This window comes from Myotis yumanensis, unplaced genomic scaffold (genome assembly GCF_028538775.1).
Source record: "Myotis yumanensis isolate MYYU_CA2020_CCGP unplaced genomic scaffold, mMyoYum1.0.hap1 SCAF_23, whole genome shotgun sequence".
In the NCBI taxonomy this organism is placed as follows: Eukaryota; Metazoa; Chordata; class Mammalia; order Chiroptera; family Vespertilionidae; genus Myotis; species Myotis yumanensis.
The window spans coordinates 7,228,090-7,237,092 of NW_027223774.1; the positions used below are offsets into that span (position 1 = coordinate 7,228,090).

Consider the following 9,003-nt stretch of genomic DNA (forward strand, 5'->3'; position numbering starts at 1 on the left):
TTCTGGATAGACAACAGGGCACCGTTGTTCACTACAACACCAATTTCCTGTTTTGTATTGGAGAGGTGAGCAAATGCATTGAGATAAAAATAAATTATAAACATTAAGAAGGAGGACAGAAAATTGATCTTCAGATGATATAAAAAAATATATATTTAAAATAATAAATAAATAAATCTATACTAATAAAAGAGTAATATGGTAATTAGGCCGGGAGACCTTCTGGACGTCCTTCCGGAAAAAAGCCATGATGGCGGGGCCAAGGCAGAGGTGGATAGGGGCAATCAGGCCATCAGGGGAGGGCAGTTGGGAGCAATCAGGCTGGCAGGAGGGGTATTTGGGGCAAGCAGGCTGATGGGGCGGGGGGGGGGGGGGGGGGGGGGGGGGGGGACAGGTGGAGTTGAGCTGGCTGTTTAGGGAGAGGGAGTTGGGGGCAATCATTCCGGCAGGGGCAGGCAATTAGGGGTAATCAGGCTGGAAGGGGGGGTGGCAGTTGGGGTTGATCAGGCCAGCAGGCGGAGTGGTTAGGGGCGGTCAGGTAGGCAGGCAGGTGAGTGGTTAGGAACCAGCGGTCCCGGATTGAGAGAGGGATGTCCTACTGCTGGCAGTAGGACATCCCCCGAGGGGTCCCAGGTTGGAGAGGGTGCAGGCCCAGCTGAGGGACTCCCCCCCCCCCCCCCCGCCCCGCCACCCCCTGCATGAATTTCATGCACCGAGCCACTGGTAAATGAATAAATAAAAAGAGAAAATGTCCCCCAGAGACCACCAGGCACATTTTCACTTACACAGTTGGCTAGAACGACATGCACCATGTACTCCAGTTCATTTCACAGTAACTCAGTCACTAGCGATGGGAACTGGAGCCACTGCGGTTGGCCGAGACCGACCAGGACTTACTAATACACTGGGATGCGGGTCACCTTGCCAGCGGGATGGGCATAACATTCAATGAAAATCCTGTCAGCAAAGCAGGAAGTGTGAGTGTGTGTCAGGCAAAGAGGCAACAGGTGGAAGCAGGTGCAGGTGAGCAGCGTGCACAGGGACGGACAGGTAGTCCCGGCTTTTGAGGGTCCCCGGTCTGGGGGTGTCCAGGACTCGGTTCTGCGCTTGTAGCTCAAAAGCGACCACAAAGGACGAGTGTCCCATGGACGAGGCTGGATTAGCCAAACTCCCCGCAGCTGTGAGCCAACCCCTGGATAATGGACTAAATAAAACGCAGGGCTTCTAGCTACCTGCCTGGGCTCTGCCGCCTTCTCTGCGGTTCACATCTAAGCTACATACCCCCTACAGTAAGGGCACATCGGAGCCGGAACACACGGACAAGAATGGTCACAGCAGCCCTGACCGGTGTGGCTCAGTGGATAGAGCGTCAGCCTGCGGACTGAAGGATCCCGGGTTCGATTCTGGTCAAGGGCATGTACCTTTGTTGCAGGCACATCCCCAGTAGGGGGCGTGCAAGAGGCAGCTGATCCATGTTTCTAACTCTATTCCTCCCCTTCCTCTCTGTAAAAAGCCAATAAAATATATTAAAAAAAAAAAAAAGAAAGAAAAGAATGTGTCCATACAACACACGTTCATCAACAACAGGAAACGGCCTCAACCTCCAGCCGGGACGAACCTCCACCCGCACCAGCCCGGGTCCTGGGCGACCACAGCTCCGCCTCCCCCGACGCTCGGGAAAGACACGCACCCCCCCTTCCCCCCCATTAAACCCAAACCCGGACCCGACGCCCCCACACGGCGACTCACACGCCGGCCCCCACTTCACGGAGCCCCTCGGGAAACCCCGCGCCGGAACCTGACTCCGGGATCAGCCGAAACGCCAGCCACGTCCCTCACAGAGGGACCCGCAAAGGCCACGGCGGTCGGGACACGGCCGTCCATCTCTCCCGACCCCCGAATCGCCGGGGGACCCCAAAGGGACCCCCACCGCAGGGGGGGGCGTCACACCTGCTTCCTCACAAACACCTGGGCGCTCCCCCCACCCCACCCCCGCCGGGAATCCCACGGGTCTGGCCACACCCCTTCCACGCTGTGACGTCACGTGCTCGGTGAGAGACAAACCTCACAGGAGACAAACATTTTTTTATAAACTTCAAAGGACGGGAGCTCACTGACCTGTTTTCCTCCAGCCCCACGGGAGCGTCCGAACCTTATATTCCCGCCATCGGATTTGTCCGCTGCAGGCGGCGCTCAGCTATTGCGTCATCCAGCGGCGGCGACGAGCGGGGAGCTGAGGCCTTGGCAGAACCGCGAGCCACTTCCGCGTTCCCCTCCCGGCAATATGGCGGCGCCCTGTGGCCGCGACGCCGCAGCATGGGGGCCGCCATGTTGGGAGGCCTGACTGCCGTACAGAAGGCAAAGCCAGGACCTTGGAGCCAGGGGCCAGGGATGGCGGGCAGGTGAGGAGCTCACGAATTTAATCTCGTTCCCAGGCACTTCGACTGTTGTGGAAAGTGAGTGTATTTTCGGAGACTCAAGCTTGGGAGGCAAATTGCGTTGGGCGGTCTGAGCAAAGAAGTGATTATCACCGCAGCTTTCTTCTTTCTCTCTCTCTCTCTCTTTCTCTCTCTCTCTCTCTCTTCCTTTTTTTTTTGAGAGAGAGAAAGAAACATTGATGAGAGAGAGGTCGAAAGATGGGTTGCCTCCCGTACGCCCCCACCAGGATTGCACTCACAGGAACCCAAGCCCCACCTTTCCTGGTGCTCTGGACCCTGCTCCACCTGAGCAGCCCCATCCAGGTCATGCCTGCAGGTTCGGGAGGGGCCTTTGTAGCTGTCTTGACAGGCGAGCATCATTGGCTGGCCGGGTGCATGTTTAAAGCTTGTTCGTAAATATATTTTTTTTTAAAAAAAAAAAAAAGCCCTAACCGGTTTGGCTCAGTGGATAGAGCGTCAGCCTGCGGACTGAAGGGTCCCGGGTTCGATTCCAGTCAAGGGCATGTACCTTGGTTGCGGGCAAATCCCCAGTAGGGAGTGTGCAGGAGGCAGCTGATCAATGTTTCTCTCTCATCGATGTTTCTCTCTATCCCTCTCCCTTCCTCTCTGTAAAAAATCATTAAAAATATATTTTAAAAAAATAGTTTGGCCAAACCGGTTTGGCTCAGTGGATAGAGCGTCAGCCTGCGGACTGAAAGGTCCCAGGTTCGATTCCGGTCAAGGGCATGTACCTTGGTTGCGGGGCACATCCCCAATAGGAGGTGTGCAGGAGGCAGCTGGTCGATGTTTCTCTCTCATCGATGTTTCTAACTCTCTATCCCTCTCCCTTCCTCTCTGTAAAAAAATCAATAAAATATATATTAAAAAAAAAAAAAAGTTTGTTCGTACCCGCAGCAGCTCAGGTGGCTATCAATGATAGACGTCAGTGCATAGGTATTCATCTCCAACAAGGCGAGGGGGACAAGGAGAGTATGGCATTCACGCTAGTGTTTGTCTTGATAAGTCGCTCTGAGTTGTTTACTGAAGTTCAAATCCTTATCTATGAGGGACACACGCTTCAGGGCAGTGGGGAATGTGTTTTTAATATCATACTTTAAATTTCAAGGAAAGTTAGCTCAAACATTTTAAAACTTGTCTAACATTCTTTAAGCAGTTTTAAACATTTCTATATTTTACTACAAGTTTGTGCAACATTTTTCTAAAAACAACAACAACGTAAAAAACCACACAAGTAGCCCTGGCTGGGTTTTGCTCAATGACTGGAGCGCGGGTCTGCAGACCAAAGCGTGATGGGTCTCTATTCCTGGTCAAGAGCACCTGGGTGGCAGGTTCCAAGCCAGGGGAGCGTGGGAGGCAACCAATGGATGTGTCTCTCATGTGGACATTTCTCTCCCCCTCCTCCCTCCCTCCCACTCTCTCAAGAAATCATTGGGTGAGGATTTTTTAAAAAAACACAAAATATCCTCGGGTGAGGATTTCAAAACATGCCAAAAACCAAACAAACAAAAAACATTTCCAAACAACAGAGAATAAAATCCTGTAAAGAGAAAAAGTCTGGTATATACAATTATCCAGTAAATGCAAACCAACAGGAAGCTTGTGGTGGGAAATTTCTTGCAGGAGGTGATTTTTAAAACTGAAACATACTTCATGATTATGTGAATACATAACTTAAAAAAAATACATTTTTATTTATTTCAGAGAGGAAGGGAGAGGGAGAGGGAGATAGAAACATCAATGATGAGAAAGAATCATTGATCAGCTACCTCTTGCACGCCCACCACCTGGGCATTTGCCCTTGACTGGAATCAAACCCGGGGGATTCTTCAGTCAGTGGGCCTACTCACTGTACACTGAGCCAAAGCGGCCAGGGTTTAAGCATAACTTTTATGCTACTCTAGTTGTTATCTTTCTAGTATCCAAGATGCTATTATAGCAACTTAATATTTTTAAAATATATTTTATTGATTTTCCACAGAGAGGACGGGAGAGGGACAGAGAGTTAGAAACATTTATGAGAGAGAATCATCAATCAGCTGCCTCCTGCACACTCCCTACTGGGTATGTGCCCACAACAAGGTACATGCCCTTGCCCGGAATCGAACCTGGGACCTTTCAGTCTGCAGGCTGACGCTCTATCCATTGAGCCAAACCAGTTAGGGCACAACTTAATATTAATTACATATACCAGAAGGCATCCGTAAAAAATTTATAATATGGAAACATGTTTATGAGAAATTAAAATAAGATTAGATCAAATCTGTTTCATCCCATATAATAAAAGGCTAATATACACATTGTCCCCTCAGGTGGGAGTTCGATTGCTTGCTATAACATGTGCTGACCACCAAGAAGGCCCCAGATAATGGCTGGCAACCAGAGAAGGTAGGCCCTGGCCGGTGGCAGGCAACCACTAGGGACCCTACCTGTGCACGAATTTGATGCACTCAAGCATGGGGCTCTAGTTATACTATAATTGACACAAATTAGACCTATTTTTAACAAACATTTTATTTTTGCAAATCCTATCTAATAAAGTGGGGAATATGCTAATTGATCATCACACCATCACAAATATGGCAGTGCCCATGGCCAATAAGGAGGGAATATGCTAATTGCTGTCACACCCTCAAAAGATGGTGGCACCCACAGCCAATAAGGAGGAAATATGCTAATTGACTGTCATACCCTCAAAAGATGTCGGCACCCACAGCCACAAGATGGGGCAGGCATGTGGCAAGGCCAGGCCCACCTGCTTCGGGAGTCCCCCAGTCCCCTCAGCCTGCCAGCCACCCAGGGCTGGCCTGAGGCACAGGCAAGCCTTGGATGGTGACTGTCCAGTTGAACAGGGTCTGCCGAGGCTGAGGTAACCAGGGCTGGCCAAGGCTGAGGCTGTCAGCAGTGGCAGCAGCAGAAGTGTGGTGGGGGCATCACCTTCCCCTGATCCCTCCTGCCCCTGAGGGCTCCCAGACTGTGAGAGGGGGCAGGCCAGGCTGAGGGCCACCCGCCTCAAGTGCATGAATTTTCATGCACCGGTCCTCTAGTTTTTATATAAAATTCACAAGGTACTTCTTTTTCTTTTTTCTTTTTAAAAAAATATATTTTATTGATTTTTACAGAGAGAAAGGGAGAGGGACAGAGTCAGAAACATTAATGAGAGAGAAACATTGATCAGCTGCCTCCTGCACACCCCCCCACTGGGGATGTGCCCACAACCAAGGTACATGCCCTTGACTGGAATCGAACCTGGGACCCTTCAGTCCTCAGGCTGACGTTCTACCCACTGAGCCAAACCGGTCAGGGCCATAAGGTACTTCTGCAAAGAGTTCCCATATAACTTCATTTGTCTTCCTGTCATGTGAACATTTAATAGAACCATGCTCCATTTGTCAAATTGAAAAATTAGCTGGTATCATATACAACCAAATTACAGTCTATTCGGATTTCACAAGTTTTTCCAGTTCAATCCTTTATGTGTCCCAGGATTCAATCCAAAACACAATATTGCATTTAGAAGTTGTTTCCTTAATTATCTGTCCTGTGACCATTTCTCAGTCTTTTTCTCACTTATGACCTCAATTATTTTGAGGATTACTAACCAGGTATTTTGTCTATTCATCCATCCTTTGGGTTGGTCTAAGGTTCCCTCACTAAACAGGGGATATGCATTTTGGAATTGAAGTCTCTTTCTCATACCATATTCAAGGGTAGAAAACATCAAAATGACTTAACATTGATCTCCTGGTAAAGGTAATATTTGTCAGGCTGGAAATAGGAAACCAATTCTGACTAAAAAAAAAAAAACCATCATACAGCCGAAGCCGGTTTGGCTCAGTGGATGGAGCGTCGGCCTGCGGACTGGAAGGTCCCAGGTTCGATTCCGGTCAAGGGCATGTGCCTTGGTTGCGGGCACATCCCCAGTGGGGGATGTGCGGGAGGCAGCTGATCGATGTTTCTCTCTCTTCGATGTTTCTAGCTCTCTGTCTCTCTCCCTTCCTCTCTGTGAAAAATCAATAAAATATATTTTTTAAAAAACCATCATACAGGGCTGCTATCAACAGGTTTCAACACTTGTATATTGTATTGGTATTGATAATATTTGCGAAAGGATGAACATATATGTACGTGAAGCAGAATAGAGATCCGACAAAGAAAAACTAACACGCATCAAACATACTCAACTGTTTGACAAAGGTACAAAGTCTATTCAATGGAGGAAGAATACACTTTCCAACAAATGATGCTGGAACACTCAGAGGTCCATAGGCATAAGTAGGTACATAAATACTTGGAGTCTGAACAGATTCATCAGGCAAGTTTTATCTCATTAAAGACTGGTACCAACGCTCTCTTTTCCACCACCAGTCCGCCGCCATCATGGGTCGCACGCACGCTCCCGGGAAGGGCCTGTCCCAGTTGGCTCTGCCCTAAGGCCGCAGCGTCCCCACCTGGCTGAAATTGACCTCTGAAGGAGCAGATCTACAAACTGGCCAAGAAGGGCCTGACTCCCTCAGAAATCGGTGTGATCCTGGGAGACTCGCATGGCGTTGCACTAGTACGTTTTGTGACGGGCAGTAAGATCCTGAGAATTCTTAAGTCTAAAGGGCTTGCTCCTGACCTTCCTGAGGATCTCTACCATTTAATTAAGAAAGCAGTTGCAGTTCGAAAGCATCTTGAGGGGAACAGAAAGGATGAGGATGCTAAATTCTGTCCGATTCTGATTGAGAGCCGTATTCACCGATTGGCTCGATATTATAAGACCAAACGAGTCCTGCCCCCCCCCCCCAATTGGAAATACGAGTCATCCACAGCCTCTGCACTGGTTGCATAAAATATCTATGTACTCGAGCAATTAAATCGTTGTTTAACTAGAAAAAAAATAAAGACTGGTACCAAGGACATAGAATTCTTAAAAGTCAGCAATTTTTAAAAATGAGCAAAGACCTTGAACAGACATTCTTTTAAAAATAAGCAGACGGGACTCGGCCAGCGTGCCTCAGTTATTGAGCATTGACCTATGAACCAGGAGGTCACAGTTCAATTCCTGGTCAGGGCACATGCCTGGTTTGTGAGCTGGGTCCCCAGTGTGGGGTGTGCAGGAGGCAGCCTATCAATGATTCTCTCTCAATATTGATGTGTCTAACTCTCTCTCCTCTGAAATCAATGAAAATACATATTTTTAAAAGCAGATGGGAGCCCGGCCAGTGTAGCACAGTGGTTGAGTATCCACCTATGAACCAGGAGGTCACGGTTCGATTCCCAGTCAGGGTACCTGCCTGGGTTTCAGGCTCAATCCCAAATAGGGGGCTTATAGGAGGTAGCTGATCAATGATTCCCATCACTCATGTTTCCATATCTCTAGCTCCCTTCCTAAGATCAATAAAAATATGTACTTTTTAAAAAGCAGATGGGAATTAAGCATAAGAAAAGATGTTCAACATAATTTGCTATTAGGAAATTACAGGTTAGCACTGCGAGTGATATAAGTACCCAGATATTTGAATGGCTAAAATTAAAAAACAGAAAATATGAAATGCTGGTGATATGGTAAAGAAACAGGAACTTTTATTTGTCAGAGACAATGCAAAAAAATACAGCCATTTTAGAAGATAGGCAGACTTTTGAATGTATGTTCATAGAAGATTTCAATTTTTAGAAAAGCAGTCTAAATTTTTTTTAATGAAATGGACTGACGCGAAGAATTTTAAGAAATCGTTGTGTTTACTTGTGTCCAATAAACATGAAAGCAAACATCCAAGAGTAAACTTTGTGGTAAGATTTTTTTTAAATGCAATCTTTACTCATAGACACAATACTTAATCAAGTTGAACTACTCTGATTTGTGAGAACATTGAGAAGAGTAGATGTAGGAGACAAAAAAAAATATTTTTGAGAGAGCGGTGGGGGGAGACTTCAGTTTGTTCCATTTATTTATGCAGTTATTGGTTGATTTTGGTATGTGCCCTGACCAGGGATTAAACCCTCAACTTTGGCATATTGGGACAATGCTCTATTTGGGATACCCAGCCGGGACAAGACAAAAAAAAAAATTTATAGGAGTTTACTTGATCCAAATTAACATCAGATGCCATGGAGCAAGATCCCAAATGGTCTAGGACAGTGGCCGGCAAACCGTGGCTCGCGAGCCACATGCGGTTCTTTGGCCCCTTGAGTGTGGCTCTTCCACAAAATACCGACTTCTGCGCATGGGCCACGAAGTTTCAATCGCACTGTACATGCGCGCCCACACGTGGTATTTTGTGCAAGATCCACGCTCAAGGGGCCAAAGAGCCACATGTGGCTCACGAGCTGCAGTTTGCCGACCACTGGTCTAGGAGTCACATTTTTAATAGGAACCTTGATAAAGGACTTGGACTTGAGCAACTGCAGATGTTTCCAACATCCAAAAGCTGAGCTTCAAACCATCCACTAGCCTGGGGCTATGGGTCTCAGAACTTCAGACTCCTTTGTTCTCAAACCCGGAGACACCCTGTACTCCCCAAACAGCAACCTCACATTCAATCAGAAATTTTTCACAGAAACTGTTGTCCAATGATATTCCTCC

The 9,003-nt window shown here is 47.6% G+C and overlaps 1 pseudogene; it reads left to right on the forward strand.

Moving 5' to 3' along the window:
- The first annotated feature begins 6,806 nt into the window (after positions 1 to 6,806).
- LOC138999715 (small ribosomal subunit protein uS15-like) lies at positions 6,807 to 7,322 on the forward strand (annotated as a pseudogene).
- Positions 7,323 to 9,003: the final 1,681 nt, after the last annotated feature.